The sequence below is a fragment of the Sminthopsis crassicaudata genome, chromosome 2 (genome assembly GCF_048593235.1).
Source record: "Sminthopsis crassicaudata isolate SCR6 chromosome 2, ASM4859323v1, whole genome shotgun sequence".
Classification (NCBI taxonomy): domain Eukaryota; kingdom Metazoa; phylum Chordata; class Mammalia; order Dasyuromorphia; family Dasyuridae; genus Sminthopsis; species Sminthopsis crassicaudata.
Window position 1 is genome coordinate 108,035,410 of NC_133618.1, and position 24,555 is coordinate 108,059,964.

The 24,555-nt window shown below is 34.8% G+C and overlaps 1 long non-coding RNA gene across 6 annotated transcripts in view; it reads left to right on the forward strand.

Annotated features, from left to right (window-relative positions):
• LOC141554735 (uncharacterized) overlaps positions 1–24,555 on the forward strand; it is a 983,981-nt gene that overhangs the window by 589,981 nt on the left and 369,445 nt on the right. For all 6 annotated transcript variants that reach the window (XR_012485934.1, XR_012485933.1, XR_012485929.1 and 3 more), the window contains one exon: positions 8,410–8,510. This is a non-coding gene — a long non-coding RNA (uncharacterized LOC141554735). The remainder of the gene's footprint in view (positions 1–8,409; positions 8,511–24,555) is intronic.

Genomic DNA, 24,555 nt, shown 5'->3' on the forward strand with positions numbered 1-24,555 from the left:
TACATAGGGAAGGTGTGGCAAGAATACTGAGTGAATGGACATACACACAGGGAATATGTGTAATGAAGTACACATTTATAGACATCTGCTGAAGGACCACAGATGGTCTTACCATCACACTATACTTACTGGGTCTGAATCCTGTTGTCTATGTCTCATAGGTTTTTGCTGGGATTATTCTTTTTTTGACTCACAAATTCCTTATAAATAGTATTCTACTAGTCCAGTAGTCACCAAAAGAAGGGTTTTTTTTGTTTGTTTGTTTGTTTTTTGTTTTTCGTTTTTTTTTTTTTTGTTTGTTTTTGTTTTTGTTTTTGCTTTTAGTTGTACAGCTTTTCTCTATTCTAAGCTAATGGACTAAAGTGGATTTTGCCACCTATATTTGATCAGAAGCTTAGGTTTCAATCACTTTAAAGATGGATACCTGCTCTTCAATATCTCATCATCAGATTAGAGAAAAACCTCTTCTCTGAACTCTTTTCCCTAAGAAGATGAATTGATTAGGTTCCAAAGTTTTAGTTATATGAAGCTTTTCTCCCTTTTCAGCTTCTAGATCTCAAGCTCTTTCAGAACATGGAACTACTAGTCAACTAAGTAGTATTCACAATCTTGTTAGCCTACCTTTAAAATTAGTTATGCCTGTTCACCCGGAGTAATATTTCTGTGTCAAGTGTCTATCTGGCTTAGAGTTAGAAAGTTCCCTTTCACCTTCTCAGTTACTAATTGGCAATCTTCAAAGTCATTTTCTAGGGACTGTCTTTCAATAAAACAACAAGGCCAATTTGGGTTTGAAATCCTGCAGTTTTCTTTAACCCTACATGATCCTTTAGAACTTCACACAAATTAAAATGGTATGAAAAGCAAAAACAATCATCCAGGTATTACTGTACCCAGGTTATGTGGTCCACTTCAATCCTGTAGTCCAGATTTCTGCCTTTGCTTTTTTTGTGGCTAGCCACAAGCCTCCCAGAATTTGAGTCATTGAGGGATCCTGAAATTAACTACATTTGGTCCTTCAGTTTACCTGGTTTTAGGTAAAATCATCTTCCTTTCTACCAGGATCATCTGTCACAACATTCTGGTTTGTTTATTGTGTTTCATATTCTATCACCTTATTTAAAAATATGTATTATGTATAAACATGTCTAAATATTTCCATATTAATTTTTTTGATACTGTGCTTTGCTACAGCACTCAGAGCTTATGAGAATAGGATCATCCTGTGACCCCAAATATTTTGTGAAACAATGATTCTTTAGGTTTTTCAGTATCCAAAAAGCTGATTTTCTGAAGTAAAGTTACATATATATATATATCATTGCTCTGTAACTGGCTTCTCAACTCCTCCTCATTTAAATGAATCTGGTGAGTTTATATACAAAGAGAACCTATTTAAAATATGGAGTGTCAGAACCAAATCAAGACTGTTTTTTAAATTAAAACAAAGCATTCTGTTTTGTTGCTCCACATTCCTTATATTCACAGTTACTTCTCAGGTGAAACAAACTCTTTTCCCAAGAGAGTAGGCAGAAAAGAGAGCTCTCACTGAATGAGCATAAATGTCCTCCTCCTTCCAAATGATATTTTATAAAATTGTAAAGGATATTGACACTATAAAGTGCCATAAAGTCTGTGCTATAAATTAGAGAGCTGGGTTACGCTTGTATTTTGAGAAGCAGAGAACATATCTGCAGGCTTGGTCAATGTTTCAGGGCCTGTTCCTGGCTTTGCGTCACCCTCGAGGGAAATCATTTACCTGGAGCAGACCTGGGTTGCCCCCTTGACTAAAATGGGAATCACATCTCCTGCCACCTTCCCTTAGCGACTCCCTACTTTGCTGGTGTTCAGAAAATAAATTGGCTAATGTTTAGGGAACACTTTGAAACCTTATGTAAAATAATCTTATATAAATTCAAGTTATCAACTTTATTATTATCATCATTGCTCCAATGTACACGCCATTGGATATTTAGAAATTACATACAGTAATTATGGGAGTACATATAGTAACTCAAGTACTATCGCTATTACCATTGACATTAGTATTTCATAGCAACTCACAGTGCAGTAAATATTGCTCTGGCATTTCCCCCTGATGGTTGCTGAATATTTATTGGGGGCCTGGAATGTGTGAGGCCTGGTAATTAAGAGGAGTTTAAACAATATCTGCTGGGGTTTCCACAATCTCTGGCACCCTCCTCCTGGCAGTAGGCCAGTGCTGTGAGAACCATGGAATTATAGAGCTAGATGAGGCCTTATAAACCATTCAACATAAACCAACCAACTCATTCAATAGATGAAGATACTGAGACCAGATAGGTTAGGGGCCCAAGGTCATGTAACTAATTAGTTCTATATCTGGGACTAAAAACCCAATTTTCTAATGACCAGGTTTTCCTGATACAAGGGAGGGAAAATATCTCAAAGGGGTGTTTTCCAAGATGAAAATTCTGATGGTGCTATGTTATAGCTCTATCACCACTCTATAAAATAATGAATCTGCTTTCTGTATTAGTTTCTTGAACTCACAATGAACTAACATTTCTATACTACTATAGATTATAGAGTATTTCATATTCATTATCTTGCTTGATTCTCACTATAATCCCATAAGTCAAGTTCCTATTCTCATTTTACAGATGAGGAAACTGAGGCTGAGAGAGATGGTGAGACTTGTTCATGGTCAAATAAGTGGAAAGTCAGGCTTTGAACTAGATGCTGAGTTCAGAGCCAAGGCTGTTTCAATATGCCACTGTACCTTCATTTTTCAATGTAACTACTCCTTCACGGGCTTGAGGTGGGTTTCCTGAGTGTTCTGTACTTCAATAATGTTATAACATATTGTTGTATGAAAAATTGTTGAACATAAGATTCTGTGTACCTAAATGAATAAAGAGGAACTTCTTTGGATTTCCAGAGACACTATTACTGGCAGAAGGGATATGGGAGGAAAATGATAGAGTGATGAAATGTTAGAATGGATATCTCCTTAGAGCTATATATGGGTAGATGGGGTAGCTGATCTTTAACAATTTATTAGATTCTCTGTACTTGCAATTCTAGAAGCTGCTAAGTGAGGACTCTTCCTGTTGAGACCATTTCCCCTCTCCTTGGTTGAGTTGAGATCCTTTTTCTCTCCTACCTGAAGAACTTAATTACTTTTGTGCATTCCTTAGTCTATCCAAATATGTATAACTTTTCTGATTTTGGTTTATGGCCTGCTTTCATAAAGATGTTTGCCATTTTGTATAACCAATTTTTTTTAAACCAGTATTTGTATAACCATTTTTTTTTTAAATGAGAAAGGGTCAAGCTGCAGAGAATAAGTAGACTGTCACCCTCCCTTAAGAGCTTTCAAAGAAAGCAATTTTTATTCTGAACACCTATCAAATCCCTAGACTACTGATAATTTATATATGTTAATAGATGCAATTCTATCCTGATATCCCTCTTTGAATTGGGACAATAAGGAGTTAGCACCCAGCCACAGTCCCCTCATGCAGGTAGAAATCACAATTTCCCTTAGAGAAAGGTAGAGCAGATCTCTATCCATACTACATGTATATTACATAGCTACCAGCCACATTCATATATCTTACATGAATACTTGAAAATACAGTTAAAAGCCATTTGTAAGGTTCTTTAATACACTGTTTGCTTTTATGTGGAGTGACTTCAGTACCATTAGTTTGTATGTAGAATGACTTCATGTTATTTTGTAATATATATTAAATATTTTTCATTGTGTCATAGTTTATTGCTCTATGACATGGGTGCAGCATCCTTATTGATTGACACTAGCATTATAGGGTTTTTTAAGGAATGTACTGCTAACCCTATTATTAAAGAAATAAATCCACACCACCTTAATCATTTCTGCCTTTTTTCTTTCCTGTGCTTTGCTGAGCAGCTTGACATTTCCTCATTAGGAAAGCAGGTCCCTACCTTCTGTGTCTTTTCCCTGGCTTGTCTGGCAAGTAGTTCTCTCTTGCAAGCTATGAAATCCTTAAGGAGGACTTCCTGGCAAAGGAAAAATCCTCAGTCATCCAACAGTCTCTCACTTTTCTATTTTAAATCTTGGCCACGCACATATGGTTGGGCATGTGTGCCTAAAAATTTCTTCCACATTGACAACGAACTCAAGATAGTTTTTTATTTAATAGACAGTGTTGAGCCTGGGCCTCTCCATGGTGTCCTATGAAACTCACCCTAACTGTGTGACAAAAGGAAACTAGCTTTCACTCTGTTCATTTTACATTTGTTTTATTCTTCTTCCATTGAACTATCTCAGTTTATTTCCTTTCCTTTTTTTTTTCTGGGCAAAATCCCTAAGAAAATTGGTTGGTATCTCAGTAACAGCTGTTACTAGTTAGGTTTTTCTGGGGGAAAAACAAGGGTGTTAGTCATTATCTATGGCCAAGACAGCAGGGGGCACTTTGCAGCCATCCACAATGATCCTACCTGACCAAATAGTAATCCTTTTTATTATCAATAACCTTTGTTGAATATAGATAAACTTAATCTTGGATGCTCCCTCACCTCCAGGATCAGCAATCTTCTCTTTCCTCTCAATGCCCTTATTTCTCATTATGTCCCCAAAAGGCATTCTATGCATTCTGAATCCCATTCCTGTCAGCTAGATGTCAGCATCTCCCTTCTTCTCTCCCAAGTTTATACCCATAAGGTGTGAGCCCATCAACTAAGTTAGCTGATAAACTTTACATGCATTTTAATATAGTATTTTAAAGACTTCAAGGCCTTTAAGACTCCAAATATTAAAGCTAAGATGGTAGAATATGCTCAAGGTCATACAGCTAATAATAGTTAATAGCTAGATGGACATGATGGCAAATTTCTGTAATCTGTTAGTTGGGAAAGCTGTTGCTAGTGGATTACTTGAGCTCCTAAATTGTAAGTTATAATAGGACTAATGCTCATTAGATGTCTGCATTAAGTCTAGTACCGATATGGTGAGATCTAGAACCAAGGGTGCATTAGATTCCCCAACAGTGATGAAAAAGACCAGGTGGGAGACAGAGAAGGTCTAAACTTCCATGCCCCAGGAAAATTCATCAAACATTTAAGTGGGAGTAAATGAAAGATCCATCATGGCCAGTTAATGATTGCATCTGGCTACTTATAGCTGGAGTCAAGTTGGAGACATATCCTGGGTAACTTTACAGATAGGATAATAGAGTATCCTTGTGGTTCATCATGACTTTAGACCAGTAGAAAACTGGAGCAGTAGGTTAGTGGACCACTATGTGAAATAGGTGTACCTCCACATATTGTCACTCAATGGCAAAGTGTAGGTTGCCTCAAATTAGTTATGACTATGAATTTAAAAAATGATTTAAGATTATATGATCTATTACCAATATTATTTAACAATCTGCTTATCTTACATGTTGAAAACCAAATTAGGCAAATGATTTTTGAAATTGAGTTTGGAACATAAACTAGAACCTATCAACTCTGTTTATCCTTCCTGATCATAAAGAGTAGGAAAGATGCATAGGAATAATGAGGGCAGGAGCCTTAAGAAGAGAACCAGTCCTTCCCACTATGCATAGGACATCTGAATCTCTAACCTATGTTTCTAAATCAATTAAACATTCCTTTCTTTCCTATAATTTGTGGTCTGATTCAAACAGGTCTTCCTCTTGTTCCTTACATTCTATCTCCTATCTTTATGATTTACACAGATTTGTTCACCATACCCGAAATGTGTTTTTGCTTCATGTTCAGAATGTTAGAAATTTTTATATCCTTCAAAACTTTTTAAGAGATAACTTATATATGGATATTTTCCTAATCTTTTCATCTTTCAAATTGATATTGGAGGTCTTCCCCTCCAAAAATATATATTCTACTAATTTAATGTAGAATTTTATATGAAATATTTTTTGTAAATTTTGTCTTCCCTGAAAAAAATAACACCACTTTGAGAGCAATGTTTCATTTTAGTCTTTGCATAGTCTTTGGGCTGAACCAGCATAGTGCCTTGCACAAAACAGAAGCCTAAAATGTGCTTGTTCATTGGTGAGCAGAGTCAATGCCCCTAAGAAAATGTGAACAATTCACTGTTTTCTAAATAGTGTGATACTTGCTTGGTTATCTCCTAGCTATTTATTTCAAAGCAGGGGAGATTTGGTAGAAGGAAAGACTAATAGCCATGAAAACATTAATGGGGTGGGGATGGGACCCTGATTTTTTCACATAGCAATCCGTAGTCATTATTGTAAAAGTTGATCTTGAGTATTCTAGGAGAGTAGTTAGCAGTGGTCTCTGAAGTTATGTGCTAAAGAAAGAGGAATAACTTTCTGTTCTTGCTGGATGCTCTCTAAAATTTCATATTTTTTGGTAGTCTGTTAGATGTGTCTTCTGAAGTTTGTCCTGAACAGCATAATTAAATATAACTCCACGTGACTGTTCTTTGGGAAAACAGCCTACCCACTAAAATGAGAATTAAAAAAAAATTATTCAGAAGGTAAAAAGGTGCATGGCATATGGGAAGACTAGTCACATCTTTGGTGGGATGTTTTGGTAACCTATGTTATTTCATACTTCATTGGAAAAAAAAACAAAAACAAAAACAAAAACAGTGCTCCAATAAACAGGAAGAACAGGTTGCACCTTTGTGACTCTAGACAAAGACAGAAGGAAATATTTGCTAAATTGGAATGCCTATTTTTAACTTACCTTTCTCCCAATGACATGTAAAACCAGGTATCTTATAAAGACTTCTATAGACTCTTAGTATAATTCACAAATTCATTGCATTCTTTTCTGACAGTTAAGATGTAGAGTGTCAGAATACACTAGGATATTTGTATTTTGATACTGCAAGCTGCCAAGGTATTCTCTTTTCTGTTCTTTCAGCTTCTCTTTCAAGTCATTTAATTTCAATTCATTTTAATTCATGAAATTATGATAGTGAATTGAAATTACTTCTTTCCTCCCTTTCTCTTATGATATTTTCCTTTGCTTTATTCAAAATTTTGCCTAGATGTTTATCTTATATTTCCTCTTTAATTTTTTTTCCTTTTCATTAAGTTCAATATGAGAAAATATTTTTTTTGGAGCTAGGGTTATAAGGCATGCAATGTAGAGGACTATGCATGCTTACCTGTCTCCTTCAAAATATTGTGTATGTTATACTTAGTATATGCTCAAGAAATATTTCCTTTTAAAATTTATTTTCATTGATTTTGTTATTTTCCAGTTACAAATAACATCTTCTGACAATCATTTAAAAATTTTTATTTTCAAATTTTTGCCTCCAGCTTTTTTGCCCCTCCCCATTCTTGGTATTTCAAGAAAATTGATTTCAATTTTACATTTCAGATCATGCAAAACATATTTTCATATTAGCCATGTTGCAAAAGTAAACAATAAAGAAAAAGAAATCTTTTAAAAAAGTATGTTTCAGTCTACATTCAAAATTCAATTATCTGAAGATGATTAACATTTTTCATTATGAGTCTTTTAGAATTGTTTTAGATCATTGTCTTCTCTTTTTTGTTTTGTAAATTAGCATTTTTTCTAATTACATGTAAGGATCATTTTATCATCCATTTTCATAATATTTTGAGTTCCAAATTTTTCTCCCTCCCTCCTTCAACTCTCTCCTCATTCCCAAGATGGTCAGCAATTTGATATATTATGTGTGTGCGATCATGTTAACCATATTTCCACATCAGGCATGTTCTGAAAGAAGAAAGAACAAAAGGAAAAAAAATCTCACAAAAGTAAAAATAATATGCTTTGATCTGTATTGAGACTTCATAGTCTTTTGCATGTAGCAATTTTCTATCTTCAGTCTTTTGTAATTTTTAGATCATGTCTTGATCAGAGTAGCTAAGTCACAATTTATCATCTTTACAATATTACTGTGCATGATGTTCTCTTGGTTCTACTCACTGCATATTGCATATGTTCATATACATCTTCCCAGGTTTTTCTTAAATCTGTTCATTATTTCTTATAGCACTATAGTATTTCATCACAATCATATATCACAATTTGTTCAAATATTACCCAATTGATGAACATCCTGTCAATTTTCAATTCGTTGTCACCATAAAAATAACATAAACATTATTTTGTACTTATAGATCCTTTTCCCTTTTATTTGATCTCTTTGGGATTCACGTAGGTCAAAAGGCATGTACAATTTTATAGCCCTTTGGGCATAATCCATAAACATTTCTTGGTTTGTTTTGAAATCATTATGATATACCAGGAAGCATGGTTAGGACTTTGAGAATGATGTTGGGACCCCCTGCTGCTATTTCACTTGCCAGCTAAAATCCCGAATCTATGAAGAAGGAATAATGTCTGCCCAAAGGGACAGATCACAGGCTTTTCCAACATGCTATATTGTTCTGTGTCTGTTTATTTCCACAGAGTATGGAGCTGCTCTTGAAAAAAGAAAACAACTGAACAGTCCCAAAAAGACAGAATCTCATTGATTAATGGGAGATTTGGAATATGCAGTTGAATATAAGGTAAGAAATATATAATTTAAAGATCGGGAATACAAAAACATGGCTTTGTATAAAAAAAAGATGGCATTTCTGACCCACCAGTAAGACATTCAATTTCCATTGCTTTTATAGTTTCTACCAAACCACTGAAGCTCTCTTTCCAAAGCCACATTATGGTTCCAATAGCACTCATTTGAGAGCACCTTGGCATTGAGCTAAAGGCTATATTATAACCATAAAATAGTTATTTTCCCCTCAAATTTAATTGATTCATATGGAGAATAATTGTATGATCTTGGCTTTATTTATAACATATTTTGCTTAATTCATCTAACCAAACCAGATAGTTAAAAATCAGCCAAAGAGCAAAATCATTTTAGGAAGATATTCAAACTAGCTCCATAAAGATAAAGTGGGGGAAAAAAGCTTAATTAGAGCATCACTTATTTCTACTTGTGTCCTTTAGGATTCTTTTAAACATTCCCAAATAAGGGTCAATCTGACTAATTTTTATTTATATAACAAATAGTTAACCACCATGGACATAGCAGTTTGCCAGTTGCACATCCCTGAAACTAATACATGCAAGGCTTTGTGGTAGTTGTTAAGGATTTGGAGACAGAAGGAAACAGTCTCTACTCCCAAGAAATTTACAGTCTTGATCTAAGGTAACAATTTATATACTGATAGATACATGAAGGATAATTGACACAGTCCCTTATGTCAAGGACATTAATTTGAAGGACCCATCCCATCATGACCAAGCATTTGTCTAGTGTCTATTGCATGAAGAATATGGTGTGAGCTCATTTTAACTTCTCATTGTCCCCATCCCCATCATGGCTAGACTAATTTGACTATCATAATGGGAAGATATGACTGTGAATCCAGTTGCATATGGAGCAGTCTGCTGGATTGTCTAATGGGAATAGAGCTGTAGATGACTACACAAGCCCTTGTCTTTGTTGTATCTATAACTTTCTGAAAAATCCCCTTTGCCTGGTTTTATAATGTCAAACTCTAAAATATTCAGGTTGTTTTTGTTGTTCTCGCCATAAAAAATTAATGATCATGAAAGTATTATCATGTTTATTTTAAAGCAACTATTTTCTACATTTTAATTAAAAGTTGTAATTCACCATATTTTGACCAAGTTATCTTAAATCTTCATCTTATTAGTAATGGGTATTGGGCCAGATTCAGAGAGAAATATAAGCATTACTTAATGCAAACAGTAAAAATCTCAGCATTTCTAGAGATATGGTTCAGTTCAATTCACGGGCTGTGCTAACTCTGCCTTTTTAATTAGAAATATTCTCCTACTTATGCAAGAATACTGGAAAGGGGGCATTGTCTTGTTCATTATGTATTCTGAGAGAATCACAACTGGACAAAACCAGGCATAATATGATGACTGTTTGTGTTATTAAAGCACTTTAATAAGGTTACTCCAGAGCCTATTTTCTCTTCCAGAAGTATGGCGTTGTGGGCCTTTTCTGAGTAAGAGGAGGGCTTTTTAATCTTATCTCAGAAAGATTTGCCTGTCTAGATTTCTAGAACCATATCCATTTTCCTTCTAGTACTCAATTTTATATTGTAGACTATCAGTCTGGAAAAGATTGCATTTTCAATTTCTGGTTTTTTGTTGCTGCGATGGTGATTTGTTGGCATATGCCTATCTATTTAGGTTTATTTCACTCTCTTCTTCAAGCACAATTCCTTCTAGAAAAACTGAATTACCAGTTTTAATATAAATCAGTGTAATCCAATACCTACCCTGCGCTTATGTGCACTATGCTGTGCTAGGCAAAGGAATTATAAAGACAAAATGAAAAGCATTTTGCCTCAAGAAACTTATACTCTACTGGAAAGATACAATCTGTTCAGAGGTAACTATGTATTACATAGATATATGTGTATATATATATGTATATATTTATAATAACAATGTATTAATTATATAGATATACATTACACAATATACACATTATAATTTGAGAAGAAAAAAGTCTAAGAAGCAAAGGAAGACTTCTCATAAAATGACACCCAAAAGTATTCTGTCCCCTCTATACAGATCTTTCAGTTCTAGAATGGACTTCTCCAGTTCAAATAACTGTATTTCTTCAAGATCCAGCTCAGATACTACTTTCTCCATGAAGTTTTCCTTGATGTATAAAGTGAAAATGATCTCTCCCTTCTATAATTTACCAAGTCATTTTTTTGACCCTCTTCTCCTATCACGTCTTATCTTGTATGACACTCATTTGGTCATGTGTTTTGCCCTTTCCTGTTTAAGGTCAAGAGTGTACAAAGTGTCACAATGGAAAGAGTCAGATTATTAGTCAGATGGTCTGAATTTTGGTTCCCACTCTGTCATTTTCTACTTGTGTGACTTAGGATAAGGTTCTTTATTTTTCTAGCCATTAGTTTCCTCATCTGTTAAATGAGAAGGTGGATAAGATGACCCTGATCTTGTGATTTTCATCTTTGTATTCCTAGTAGACAGTACCTTACTTATGAAGAGTATACTGAATAGGGGACAAAGCTTAGTATGGAAAACAACATGTAAACTACTAATTTCAGCACATTTCTAACTATAGGCTCAGTTCTTACACTGACTCCTTATATAATATGACAATAAACATTTATTAAACACCTACTATATTCCAAGCATTGTACTAAATGCTGGGTTGCTAAACAAACTGTTCAGAGGCTTAATTCTATCACATTTTACCTTTGATTATTCTGCAATAGTTTTCAAATTCAATTCAACAAATTAAATTTATTAAGTGCCTACTATGTGTTAGCAAGTAGCTAAGTGTTACTGATGCAAAGATGAAATCTGGAGGATTTTTCATTACTGTGGAGAAGTGGTGTGCACAAAATACAGTGTATACATAAATAAGCATGATGAAAGATAATTTAAAGTAGGAGAGAGGCAACTGGGGGATACTAAGGAAGGTTTCACAGAGAAGGTGACATCTAAGTTGAGCCTTGAAGGGAGAAAAGGATTCTGAGAGGCAATAATGAAGAGGGTGTGTACGACAGGCATAGAATGAAAGAGAGCAAGAGAAAGCCTTCCTCAGCAGTAGGGTACACAACAGCAGCAAAGCAGGGACTTATCTCTATGCATTACTTTGATTTCAAATTATTTTTAGCATGGCTTTTATTGTACTCATTGTTACATACATAAATCTTTAAAGTAATACGTTTTGTAAGAAATGGTCATAAAAATTTACAGCCAGTAACTTTTCCCCTGTCCCTTACAATGATATTCTACTAAAACCATTAAATGCTTCTCATTAATGCTCTTTAAATGATTGTGTAATGACCCACAATCGCTTGTAAGTGAACAACCATTAAAGAATTACCAGTTCTTAGCATGCTTTTAAGTACAGTTTAAATACATGGGAGGTAACGTGTAATATATTAGAAAAAAAGTATTAAATTTGAAATAGTAAAAACACACAGCTCAGCCGAATGAGGAGGTGTGCAACCCGACCCTGCAATGACCAGAGTTCTGACTGAACACATGATTACTGCAGATTGCTTTTCCTTTATACTTTTCCCCACATCAAATCTTGACTTTTTTTCCCCCTGGGGAGGAAGGGATTGTCAGAATTGTCACAGGTGGAATGGGAGAACAATTCTGTGGTCTTCATACAGAAGCAAAAGTAGGGAGGGAAATGAAACCTGTGTTCAAAAATAGGCAAAAGATTCCAATGAAAAGTGAAAAATCCAGTTAATCCTCAGATCCTTCCTTTGTGATGCTAAAGAACCAGATGTTTGGCATTGTGTAGACTAAACATCTGGATGACGTCAACTGAGCCAAAAACAACATGAAGGGATAGACTTCCTCAATGGAGAATAAGGTCAAAAAAATTCACCACTTCTCCTTGCACCAAGCATATATTGTGATTGGCAAGCTTACCTGCCAGCATGCAGCTGGGCTCTTGAATTCCCCCCAATTACTACTGAAATAATAAAGCCCATTAACCTTGGTGATGTTATTCATGTTGGAATGAGTTTTTCACTCCTGACAGGTAACCTGTCTCAGAGTATCTTTAAGAGTAATCCAAGTGTACAGGCCTAGCCACAAAGGAGCTCTTTGTACTAACTGTATAATGCCAGGTGAGTCCAGAGACAGATTGCTCACAGAGCATGAGAGGGACATAATTCTCTACAGAGACGTTTTTCTCTTTACTTTGAAGGAATTGTGTCTTAGAGGGGGGAAAAGTGAAGCTGGTTTCAGGTCCAGAGAGCATTGCCACAAATCTTTCTTGACTCTTTTGGAAACAGTTTATTTTCTCAGTATCCCAACTGGCAAAATCTTTACCCTAGTAGCTCCAGTGAAATTGTATTCATTTTCTAATACGTTTCATATTTTCCCTTTATATATTATATTATCACATACTTATTTGCTACTACTTAATGGCAAAGGATAGATGGTAGGGAAAGAACTCCCATGTGTTATAGAGTCACAAAGAATAGGGAAGGCATACAGGCAGGGGAGGGAAGAAGGCAATAAGCATTTATATACTAAGCACTTTCCAGATATCATCTCTTTTAGATCCTCCCAGTATCTCTGCCACATAGTATCTCTGCTGCTATTATTCCCATTGTAGTGAGGAAACTGCGGCAAACAGAAACTAAGTGCCTTGCCCAGAATCACATCGCTAGTAAGCGTATGAGGTCAGACTTGAACTTGGGTCATGTTGCTAGTTTGAACTATATATTAAGGTGGAAAAGGATCCTGGCTTTGGAAATAAAGCCAGTCATTTAAGTATAAGTAAGTCATTTAACTTCTCAGCCTCAGCTTTCTTATCTGTAAAATGAACCACTTGGATTATATTATCTCTAAGATCTTTTCCATCTTTAAGTCCTATGATCCTATGACTCAAGGCTTCAAATTCTAAATAATTCTCTGTTTCATAAATGCTCTTGGAAGTGTGTGTGTGTGTGTGTGTGTGTGTGTGTGTGTGTGTGTGTGTAATCAAATAAAATGAAATCAAAAGTAACAGAGATTGCCTTTAGAAAACATATGAAATGATAAAACTTATCTTTGTTGCTCCCAGTTTTTTCTTTCTCTATACTTTCATTTGTTCCTTACAAGTCCTGAAGGCTGTTCCCAAATATCCACATTTCAGGTGCCCAATATTCTTCATATTTACTCAAAGACCTGAATCCTACCTCATAGAAATCTGCCTTCCAGAAAGGACTTGAGATAAGGAAGGCAGTTAGGTGGTACATAGATAGAATTCAAGCACTGGAATCAGGAACTCATCCATTTACTAGCTGTGTGACTCTGGGTAAATAGCTTAACTTTATTTGCCTGTTTCCTCATCTGTAAAGTGAACTGGAGAAGGAAATGGTAAACCACTCCAATATCTTTGCCAAGAAAACCTGAAATGGCATCACAAAGAGTCAGACATGACTGAAAAATGACTCCACAACAACAACAAATTGAATGGGAATTTAAGTCCTCTTCCAGGGTTATGGATATTTTAAATCTTTTTTCTAATTATAGAATAAAAGACTGAATTTTTGCAAAATGGATGTCAAACATCAGTGGAAGGGATACTTCAGAGGTAGGGAGGAAATCTTCTGAATGTCATTGAAATTGTAATACTGAGAAGAACAATCACTTACAATTATATGACACTTCTTACACCAACCCTCTCTGAGATAGGACACATATTTGCTTATTCTCGCTTTTCAGGTGAGGAAACTGAGACTCACAGTTGAAAAGTCTGTCTGATGTTAAAAAGCTAGGGTCTAGGTGACAACAACCCTAGCTTTCTGATGCTAAATTTATTTCACTTTCTCTCACAGTATCCCTATCACTTAAGTCATACCTTCTGTGCCATTTACTCTGCTCATCTATAAGGCTGACTGATAAAGAGTGGCACTAATTTCCCTTAATTAATGTATAGACTAAATCATCCTGAGAAACAAGATACTTATCCACTTTCCAATTCTTTTGTTTCCTCTCTGGATTTTAATATTAGTCTTAGTCATGAAAGGCCATTAGGACATTATTGGACATCTGGAAAATCTGGATTAAAATTTCACTTTTAGACTTATTTGAAAATGGACATATCCAAATCATGTAATCTCTTAGACCTTTACATATAAAAATAATTTAATGATACCCATAGTATAATACCAACTTGAAAGAGTTGTTTTAAGGCTCAAATAAAAGTGAAACCTTTTACAAACTTGAAACTCTTATATAAAATTATCAGTTGTTATTATTGCTTCACCCTCTTCATCTTCATGTTCATTAGGATCAGGTAGAAATAATCAAGAGACAAATATTTTTTCTCCTGTTATTGTTTGTCATTTAGTGTTTGGCGAGCTCTCATGCAAGTGGCTAAAATGATTGATTGTAATTGAATTGAAATTTGGGGATGCAAGCTTATCTTCTTTAGACTTACTGAAAATATCTTTGGTACAACTCCACAAGCAGATAAAATGACAAGAGAGGAGATATTCTTCTTTCTCTTCTCACATGGTTTTCCTTTACAAGATTCCTAATGTTTTAAGAGCTTTTCACTCAGCATAGTTTGGAGGTTATGAATATTTAGTATGACAGCACCTATTAAAAATCTTTCCTAAATCTTTTGATTGGTCAATAAGAGTTAGAATATAGGGAATAATTTTATTTGTGAAAACACTCTGGTTCTAATAGAGTTGAGTTCACTATCAACATCATGATTATGATTTTGAGAAGCAGCATGAAGTCATGGATAAAAAGTTGGCTTAGACATCAGAAAAACAGGGCTATGTCACCTTTGACACATACTGTTTGTAAGTCCCTAGATAAATTACTAAACTTCTCAGTACCCTTAAACAATTCCCCTGAGACTCAAAGTTGCCTGATATTTACTGGTCTGCTTTAATAGCAGCAATTTTTCATTGGAAGATTCTTATAGTAATGAAATCACAGGTATACTTGTTAATAACATTATTGTACTAGAAGTTATTATTTTAGGCACCTAGATCAGTTCAATGGATAGAACACGGTTTTGGAATCAGGAAAATCTGAGTCCAAACCTGCTGTAAGACACATGCTAGCTGTGACCCACTTGACTTTTTCCAATGAGTTTCTTCATTTGAAAAATAGGGATAATAAGAGTGCCTTCCTTACAGAATTGTTGTAAGGAGCAAATGAGGTAATATATGCAAAGCACTTTGAAAACCATAAAATGCTGCATAAACATTTGAATCCTTATCTTCATAATTGAAAAGGCCTCCTCTCTAACTATGTGAACATGCTAAATTCTTATCCTTCTCCCAGGCTTCATGAAGGTAGCTGTTGCCATTCAGTGTGTTCTTAACTTGAGAAGTTCTGTTTGGCTCCATGATATGCAGATGATAGGAACATATGGCCTCAACTGTTAAATATATTCCCCCAAGTCACGTTGCCCAGCACTGAAGTACAGCCACCTCAGGGGCAAATGTCCAACAGCTCAGATTGGTTTACAATGGAGAATGAAGACCAGATGACATTCCAGGAGGTATTCAGAACAACACAGAATGCTGTGACGCAAGTTTGAATTTGGTCAGTACATGAAGACATGAAGAGCCTTCTGTAGGTTGTTGAAGAGGGGAAACAATATCATTGACTCCAGAGGAAGCTCAGAATGTGGAGATGGTTTATCATGAAAGAAACCTGGAAGTGAATGGAGAGAGGATTAAAAATGAACAATAAAGTTCTTTTTATACAGGTCTTTTCCTATCACTCTTTGCCTCTCTGTTTCTCATTCTCACCCCAGTAAAATTCAATTCACTGACCATGTTATTTGTGAAGAAGACATTATGATAATTGTTGAGCATATAAATAAAGGTAAATAGAAAATAAAACTTGATAGAAAGAGATATAAACATGATAGAAAGAAGAAAAGAAGGAAGGAAGGAAAAAAAGGGGGGAGGAAGGAAGGAAGGAAGAAAAGAAGGAAGAAAGGGAGGAAAAAAGGAAGGAAGGAAGTAAAAATATTGAATGTTAACTAAACACTTACCATGTGCTGGGCAATCTATAAAAAAAACAAAGTCTCTGTCCTCAAGCTTACATTTTACAGAGCAACTAATTTAAGTGATAAATTCTCTGGAAGGACCTCACAAACACATAAAAATATTCCTATAAACTAAAAGAAAAAAAAAAGACTATGAAATTATACTTGGTTATTTTTGTTTTCTTTTTGTTTTGTTATACATTTAAAACTCTCCTGTTTGTACTGCAATGGAATGTATTGAATTTTTGGGGTTTTCTAGAGACACTGCATGGGGTGGCTAGATTTTTATGTATAGCAGTTTAAAGCAACAACCAAAAAAAAAAAAAAAAAAAAAAAAAGCAAAAGATTATCTCCTAGATTGTCTAAGAACAGGCACACAGAATAACTATAATAGTTTCATGATTTAGAATACAATGTATTATTTGCCCTTTTTTCCTTTCTTTCTAGTGTAAATTAATCATTAGAGGGCTCTATCTAGAGTATTATTCTCACTGTGTATCCTGTTTCAACCTGCTCCACACAGGCAAATGCACCTGACTATAATTTGGGGAGGCCAAATTGCAGTGGGTTCGGCACTTTGAGACAACTCTAATAAGTTAATGTCACTCTCGTCTTTGGGAACAATTCAATTCAGAAGGGGTACAATGTATCATTAATGCATTAAAAAAATGTTGTGTTTTTAGGCTGAATACCTGGTATTAGTTTGGATCCTGACAATCCCAAACAGACTTTTTAGAAGACACTGCTGCTAGGGAGCAGCAAGGAAGCAATTTTTGTTTAAGTGTGTGTGTGTTATCAGAGCAGCCCAAGTACTTCAAAGGTCTGTACTATATGCTTAAAATAGGCACATTGCCAAACAGGAATTGAAACACACATACTGTACATACTACACTATTTGCCTTACAGAAATTAATTTTCAGCAGGCAGCCGCTTGGATTATTTAATATTTATCTTTAGCTGCAGGAAGATGAATCTATTATTTTATACATTGATTTTGTTATTTTACCCAAGCATTTTGGCTAGGTTTTCCAATAGGAGGTGCTTATGCTGTCTTCTTTATCTTGAGTATATATACAACTGTCTAGAGTTTAAATTGTAAAGAATTAAGTGAGAAACACTAGATTTGTAGATTTTTCTTCATTTAGTTGCTCTTCTTTTTTGTTTTGTTTTTGTTCTATGATTTCATGAATATAGGAAATCAGTGTAGGGAATTTATGGTCCAGACATTAATCCTACCAATGTAGAGGGAGGAAACCAAAGAAAGACATCCCAGAGTCACTGAGCTGGGTTCATAGGCTGCTTCTGACACTATTACCTGTGTGATGTTGGGCAAGTTAACTGACCTTCCTGGGTCTCAATTTCCTCATCTATATAGTTGGGGGGTTGAATTCTTATAATTTTAGACCTATACGTATGTGATCTTTTGATAAATCAGTAACTCTTTGAAATAGATCAACATAAAGGAAGGGTTCTTAACTTTTGTTCATGACACTGAATTTTAGAAGTCCAGGAAAACCTATGGGCCCCTTTTTAGAATAATACTTAAATGCATATTTAAATACATAATATAATATAATAAATAACAAAAATAAATAAATAAATTTGAATGAATAAATTAAAAATTAAATAAGATATGTAGGATTACAAAAAATAGTTATCAAAATATTTGTGAAGTTTTTTTTTTAAAGTTCATGAACCCTCAGATTAAGAAACCCTGATTTAGAGAGATAACTGGATTACTTGGAAGATTAAGTGGTTCTCCATGGCCACATAGCTACAGTGGTACATTTTAGAGGCAAGATTTGAATCTAGTTCTTTTTGACTCTTATACCAGCCTTCCATCAACTATGTACTCTCCCATAGTGATGTTGCCATTGTTGTTCAGGTCTTCATGGTCCCTTTCTGTTATTTTCTTCTTCAGCTCATTTTATAGATGAAGAAGTGGAGGTAAGCAGAATTAGTGACTTTTCCAGGATCGCACAGCTAGTAAATGTTTGAGGAGTGATTTGAACTCAGGAAGATGAGTCTTCCTAACTCCAGACCTAGCATTATATCTAATATATGACCCTAGCCATTCAATATAATGATGTTACTGGATTAATGATATCACCAGAAACAATGGAAACAGCAACATACTAAGAATAAGGACATGTGGATTCTAGCTCTGTCTCTGACTTTAAATGAGTCATTCAGACACTCTTGATCATACAAGTACTCTTCCTCTATGAAATAATGGGAAAATGTCAGATGATATCCATTTCCATCAATTGAAAATTCTGTGTTGATATAGTACCCTTCTGTGACCACAGCTCCTCTTATTGTTAAAATATTGTTAGAATATGGAACTATGTTGATTGTACCAGAAAAATTAGAGCACAAGGGAAAAAAAATGTCACCAAGTCAAATAACATAATGACTGATTTAGTGTTAGAGATGCTTGAGTGTATAAAAACACACAATATTGCAAAGTACCTTATAGATAGAAACTGTTCAATATCAATGGAGCATTACTGGGTCTGCACTGTCAGCAAACTTGACTGTGACCACAGTAAAAGAGATGCTAAAATGTCATTTCATGGACCACATTATGTGCTGCTTACAATGAATATTCTGGCCATGGTTTATTACATTTTTGATAAATTGTAACTTCTTGGACCAAAATTTGGTTAGCTTATCTCTAGTGTCATTTAAATATCTTAAGGAACTGAATTTGCCCCAAAGATTTAATCATCATTCAGCAGCAGTCTGTAACCATGTGGTACTAATTTAAATTACTGTAGCCATGGACAAGTCTCTATCCAGAAATTAATAAATGCAATTTATAAGGAATGTTAAGTAACAACTAACAATTTAATGCTTTGTGAGTTTCAGCCAAACTGATTAAATAATTAAAACAGATTTCTAGGGATAGGGGAAGAGATTTTACCATAAAAAGAGATAAACAGTTTGGGAATTGTATGCATTCTCATAGACATTTAAGATAATTAAATCCAAAACCTATGTTAAAATAATACTAAGGGTCTGGTTTAAATCAACAGTGGGAATTTCAGAGTTAAGAGTAGAACTCTATCCTTAATCTGTACCACTGTATGAAAAAATTGATTCTGGGACCTTCTGACCACTAGGTCATTTTACAGTGTTTGAGAATTGGTGAGAGCAGTGTTAGACTCCTACACAATACATATCCACAGTGGAAGTTCTGCTTACATTTGGACTTTCCTGAGCCTAAAACAAATACTTAGACTGATCAAACTGTGTTTTTATTAACATATCACTAAACACTTATGGTTTGATATGTACATATCACATATATGTGTATGTGGTTTATATGTAGAGAACACTAGATGCATGCAGAGACTGAATAAATACTATTTGGTCAGTGAACATTTATTTTTTGTGACTTACAAACTATGATATTTATAGTTGGACAAAAGAGCCATTAAGTTCATTGAATTCACAGAATCATAGAATTTGGGCAATGGAAGTTACCATAGTGTTCATCTAAAAAATACTCCTCCTATAATATATCTGGTAAGTGATGATCTAGCATCTTGTTAGCTTGAACATACTACTTGAGATACACCATTCTACTTTGAGATATTTCCAGCTGTGAAAAGATTTTGCCTCTCATCAAACCTAATTTTACCTGGACACTTTTAATGCATTGCCTTTAGTTATACTTGCTAGCCCCAAGCAAGATAAATGTAATCTCTCTTCCATAGTGAAAGTCTTTCAAATACTTGAATACAACTATTTAGTGCTTAGAGTGCTGGACCTGTAGTCAAGAAGACTCATTTTCTTGAGTTCAAATCTAGTCTCAGACACTTAGTATCTTGTGTGGCCCTGGACAAGTCACTTAATTCTCTGTGTATGTATGTGTGTTTGTGTCATGTTTCTTAGAGATATACATATACATAATCCCTGTAAAGCAAATCTTTGTTCCACTCTACACCCCTTCTATTTATTTAAGTTAAATGATTACTCATAGATTACATTGACATATGATTTGGAATAATGCTTCTTTTATTGGCATGAAAGGAATAGATACTTATCAGTTAGTGATCTGAATAGTTTTCTAGTATCTAAGAAATAAAAAGTGAGAAGAGTATCAATTCATTGTTATCTGGAGGTTTCCAATTTAATTGTATAAAAGTTACCGCCCAGAAATTCAAATTTAGATCCATTTTTACCAAATCTAATGTTCTTTTCACTATATTGTCTAAGTTTATTCATCCTTGTCTCATATTTAAATATGGATTTTTAAAAATGTGTTTTTTCAAAAGTGCTCCAAATTTCAGAGTGGGAATGAACTTCAAAGGTCATCTTGTCCCCCAGCTGAACAGTATTCCCAATAAAATATTCTCTAGAATCATTCATAAAGCCATAACTAGAAGATCTCCAGTAAAGGAAAACCCTTAATATCCCAGTTACTTTTAGATGTTGATAACTTTAAAAATATTTTCTCTCATGTAACTAATAGGGGTTTGGCCCATGTCCAGATTGCCCAAGATGGATAAATTCACATGATAGACTCTAGGACCTGCTTCTGGAAGACAGAAAGAGTGACATAGATATGTAAATTCTGTCTTGGCCTACTAATGTTTAAAAGTGTCATTTTTTTTCATTAGTTGTATAGCTTATGTATCTCTTTTCTCCCCAGAGATTGAGGTGTTATAGAAGGGATTATATCCATGAGGTGTTATAAGAATATGTCTATATGTTTATTATTGCTATACCTTTGGAGTAAATATTCCTTTGTAAAAGCTGATAACTCTTAAGAATTTAAATGGCTCTTAGTTGCTGGGACCCTAAAAATTCAGAAAATATAGTAAGGACTTGAGCCAAGGACAGAAATGAGAGACTTTCCAACTTTCTAGAGTGACTTGGGTTATAGATGAAAGTGTTTACTAGATCTGGTCCTCAGGCAATAAAGGGCCAGAGCATTAGAGTTACACTTAGACTAAACTGAAATATACTTATCTTCCCCATACATAATACATAATATACATAATCTAACCCATGTATAGGAAGTCTTTTCTTATTTGCCCCCACTGCCAATGCCTTCCCTCAGAGATTATTTTCCATTTACATGGTATGTATTGGTTATGTAAATAGACATATGCTTACATATGCTTATTGATTCTCTCATTTGAATGTAAAATTCTTAAAGACAGGGACCATGCTTTTATTGACTTTCTTTTATCCCTAAATATGACAATATTTAATGCTTTATAAGTTATTGTTGATTGACAATAATATGATTGCACTATGGGGCAGGGCAGTTAATGAATTTCCATATAGTAGCCTTCCAAATGTGTATAAACAGATATTGTCTGTGTCAGACTCTCTTCTATAGCTTCAACCCCCATAGTTCTTATAAGTGATCACTATCCTTCTTAATCTCTTTTTGAACATTCTTTGACTTATCAGTGACTTCTGTAAAAAAGGGATGACTGGAATGGAATACAATATTCCTGATCAGAGTTCTCCTTCTTTTTTGTACATGATAACTCTCAAGACAGATTGCCTTCTTTGGCTAGACTATCACTCTTTGACTGATAAAGAGCTTGCAATCTACTAAACTCCAAGACCATTTTCACTTAAATCATTGTCCAGCCATACTCTACCCAAGACAGACTCCTCTTCCCATTATGTCCTTGGATTTCTTTGTATTTGCTTTATCACATTATTCAATCCTAACACACTATGGATGGGATCTGACTCTTAATCCAGCATGTGCCCTATCCCTCCCTGTATTATGCCATCTGTAAAAGTGATAAGAATGCCATTTGTGCCTTCATCCAAGGCACTACTAAAAATGTTGAAGAGCAAAGGGCCAAGGACAAATGCTGAGATCATTCTATGAGAGAGTTCCTTCCAAATCAGTTTTGGGTCTAACCTTTCAACAAGATATTTTATGCTATTGCACTGTTTATTCTCAAGGGATTTTGATTATGATTTTCAAGAAAACAGGTACTATGGTATAGTGGAAAAGGCATTGGCTGTGAAGTCTAGAAATTTGAATTTGTCATTGATTAACTGTTGCTGTTCATCCTTTGTTTTCAAAGTAAATCAGTGACATCATGGGATGACATGTTTACTTGTGTGTGAATTGGATTTAAGCAAGACAGAGTTACACAAAGTTGTCAGCTTCATTCTGTTTTCCAGTATCGTCAAGTTCAGTGGCATGAGCAAAATCAAAAAGACTGGTGATGACCTAGATGTAATAAATATTCTTGATTTCTTCAATGTCTGACCAAGTTTTAAGAGAGCTACATATCACCTGCTTCAGGTGCCTTCATTACCAGTGGAACAAATTGTTCTTATCTACTCATTTCACTGAGGGACATCTTCACATGTTTGGGATAGATATCCCCTAACTCAACAATTGGTTTGAGACCCTACTGGTTACCCCAATCTGGTTTAACCTCTCTGAAAAAATGGTTTTACTGGAATGTGGCACAGGGCATGTCACAGGTGAGAATTGGGTAGCAAGGTACATTCTGAAGATGAATAAGCAGTCCTGAAAAAGGGCTAGGGACAAGCCCTTCCACCAGAGGTGTTGCTTTTCCTTGAACAAGATATCTTATTTCTCTGGACCACAATTTTTTCTTTTGTAAAATTAGCGTAGCAATGCCTGTGCTACCTATTTCACATTACTTGTGTAAGGGAAACCATCCTTAGACTTCAATGTGCACATACATTTTCTAAACAGTGATATATATATATATATGTATATATATAATGTAATAAATATAATATATTGTAATATATAAATAATATAAAAGCACTGAGAAACTGAGTCACTTGTCCTTGGCCACTATGTTGTTAGGACTACAAAGCCAACCCTCTAATTCCTGGGCCATGCTGCTTTTTAATATATATGACTTTAAGAAAAAATAAATTAAGAAGGAAGGAAAATTGTAAATGAAAATTTCCTTTAGAAGCCATAGCATTATTGAAAGAAAGTCTTATTGAAAACAAAAACAAAAATAAACACCATTTCTAGGCTAGAAATATCTCAGTAGAGCACTAGACAATTGCCTAAGGGTAAAGATTCTACTAGCCCTTTTTATCACAAAGTATGGCTGGCAAAGATTGGATAAGAGGATGCCATGATAATGGTGAACAGGTGCCTGGTAGCTGAACCATGTGCATAATAAAAGCAATTAAATGTCTGTTGGAGGTAAGTATAGTTTGTTGTGTTAGTTTCAATATTTGTGTTCCCCTCAGAAAACATGAGATCTGAAGGCAAATAAATTAGATGTATGACCAGGAAGTAATAAAAATCTATGGTTTAATATAACACAATTAGCCCTTGACTTTGAGGAGAATGATAACCATGATTGGGAATGAAATCTAGTTGGCTAAAAGTTTATGGATGAATTACTCCTTCAATTTAAATTCTTACCAAAATGGATATGTTTCCACTGGTGCCATTTGTCTTCTCATCCTGGCTTCTTATTCCCTTCCTTTCCTAAATCACCCAGAATTCCATCTAATAAGTTGATCATATTACATATATGCTTATGCATGTCATAGACCTCTTTGGCAGTCTGATGAAGCCCAGAGTCCTTCATAAAATACTTCTTTTTAATGTACAAAATAAAATACAGAGGATTACTTAGAAAACCACTTATAGAGAGAATTCTGAGAAGATGGCAGAGTAGGTCAAAAAATTCCAAGCTCCCCAGATTTTCCCCACAAACAAGACAAATAATACCTCAGGGCAAACATAGAGCAGTAAAACAAGAATTAGGATAGAACAGTGGTTCTTCAGGTATAATCACAGAAGATCCAAAGAAAGATACCTGAAAAGAAATTTAGTCCCTATAGAATATATACATTTTCAGGCTAGCTCTGCTGAAACAGCAAGCGTAAGCTCTGGAGCTGGCTGGGTTGGGGTAGCCTTAGCTCCAACCATAGGAATTTTCATCTCCCAGGCTGTTTGCAGAGTTGAGCATCTGAGTGAGGGAAGACTGAGGGAACCTTTGCTGATGCCAGCAAAGAGGGATGCCAGGACTAGATTGCTACCAGATATGTGGCCCTGA